The sequence below is a fragment of the Lactuca serriola genome, chromosome 4 (genome assembly GCF_051521515.1).
Source record: "Lactuca serriola cultivar US96UC23 chromosome 4, Lser_US96UC23_V15, whole genome shotgun sequence".
Lineage (NCBI taxonomy): Eukaryota > Viridiplantae > Streptophyta > Magnoliopsida > Asterales > Asteraceae > Lactuca > Lactuca serriola.
Window position 1 is genome coordinate 314,361,144 of NC_136411.1, and position 2,531 is coordinate 314,363,674.

Here is a 2,531-nt window from a genome sequence, read left to right on the forward strand (position 1 = left end):
AAAGAAGACTAATTAAATATATGGGTTGATTGTGTAAATCATCCATACTTGTATAGTGGGCTAATGCTCCATGGATAATCAAGTTGGGCTAAAACCCATAGGATGGTCCATGGATGCTCCATGGTGTATTTGTACCCATGGATCCAAGGAAATGAAAAGTCATGACAATTAGGGTTTACCCTAATTGTAACACTATATAAAGATCTTATTCTTGACAAAATTGGAGACTAGTATTATTCTAGAGAGGGCTAGCCGATTTTGATAAGTGTAGAATTCTCTCAAGTCATTCCAAGTGTTTTGATGATTGTGATTCCATTTGAGGTGTCACACTTGGGGCACTAGGCACTCAAGCTTCATGAAGACTTTCTTCTCCAAAGAGGTATGTATTCTATCTTGCTATAGTCATTGTTTTGTATGCTAGATTAGGATAATACCTTGGAAGTTCTTATTTGCATGTATAATAGAGAAAACATAGATCCAAGGTATTTAGGGTTGCATGTACACTTAGGAGTGTTAGAATGCTCAAAACCCAACAAAAAGGTCTCATCATAATCCACTCCAGGAGTTTGAGAGAAGCCGTTTTCTACCAGTCTAGCCTTGTAAGTGTGTACATTACCATCCATGTCGGTCTTCTTCTTGAAGATCCATTTGCACCCTACAGTCTTACGACCTCGTACATTCTCAACCAAGTTCCAAACTTGATTTCCATACATGGGATGTATCTCGCTATCCATTGCCTCTTTCCATTTAGTAGACTCAGGGCTTGCCATGGCTTCCGTATAGCTGTTAGGTTCATCTAGACCTACTACTCTCTCATCACTAATAAGTGTCTCACCTTCCGCAGTAATATAGAAACCATAGTAATGCTCAGGTACATTCCTAACCCTTGTGGAACGCCTTAGAGGTACAACTTGAGGATCAACAGGAGGTTCCTCCTCAAGTTGACTGCTAGGGTTTGAGGTTCCTTCACCACTTGACTCTTGAAGTTCTTCAAGGTTAATAATCCTCCCACTGTCTCCTTGGCTTATGAACTCTCTCTCTCTCTCTCTCTCTCAAGACAGCCATCCTTGCTACAAAGACCACATTCTCAATAGGTGTGTAGAAGAGGTAACCAAAGGATTTTTGTGGGTAGCCGCTGAAAATACACTTCTCGCTTCGACGTTCAAGCTTGTCATGAGTCTCACGTCTCACGAAAGCCTCGCAACCCCAAACCTTGATGTGGGCTAGACTAGGAACTTTTCCAGTCCACATCTCGTGAGGTGTTTTGGCAACCTTCTTTGTAGGGACCAGATTAAGGATATGGGTGGCAGTCTCTAAGGCATACCCCAAAATGAGATTGGTAGCGTAGCTCGACTCATCATGGAACGAACCATGTCCAACAAGGTTCGATTACGCCTCTCAGCTACACCATTCAATTGTGGTGTCCTGGGAAGTGTCAATTGTGAGACAATCCCACATTCCCTTAGATAATCAAGGAACTCAATACTAAGATGCTCACCACTACGATCGGATCGAAGCATCTTAATGTTCCTGCCCAATTGATTCTCGACTTCCTGTTTAAACTCTTTAAACCTTTCAAAAGTCTCTGACTTATGCTTGATTAAGTAGACATATCCATATCTACTATAATCATCCGTAAAAGTCACATAATAACGATTAGCATCCCTTGTGGCATGTTTGAAGGGTCCACACACATCCGTGTGTACAAGATCCAACAAACCTTCACCCCTCTCACATGAACCAGTGAAGGGTCACTTTGTTATTTTTCCAAGTAAGCATGATTCGCAACTATCATCTAACTTTAGTTCAAATGACTCCAAGACTCCATCCTTCTGGAGTTGGCCTATGCGTTTCTTGCTTATATGTCCAAGACGACAATGCCATGATGATTCTTTATCCAAGTTATTATCATTAGTAGAATCAATACACAATACATTATTTCCTAAGTTATCTACAACAGACATAGCTTCATACACACCATCACAAGGTAATTCATTAAAATAAAACACATTATTAAAGAAAGCATTTATTCCACCAGTTTCATTATCAAAAGAAAAGGTAAAACCTTGTTTATACAAAGCATGAAAGGAAATAACATTTCTTTCCATTTCTGGCGAATAACAACATTTATTCAAATCTAAAGTAAATGCACTACTAAGCAACAAAGTATAAACTCCAATCTTGGTGACAGGTGAAACTTTCCTATTCGCCATGATCAAGTTTATCTTTCCATGCTCCACATTCTCACTTCTTCTTAGTCGCTGCATTTCAGAACAAATATGAATACCACAACAGGTATCAAGGACCCAAGAGTTAGAATAGATTGAATTATTAGATGAGATAGTGTAAATACCTGCATGGTTGGGTTTAACTTTCCCATCTTTCAAATCTTGTTGGTACTTTGGACAGTTACGCTTCCAATGCGCCTTTTCGTGGCAGTAGAAGCATTCAGCCTCTTTAGGATCAGAAGAAGGTGTAACGAAACCTTTCTTGGTTCCGCTAGAAGAGGAGCCATCAAGAGTCTTACCCTT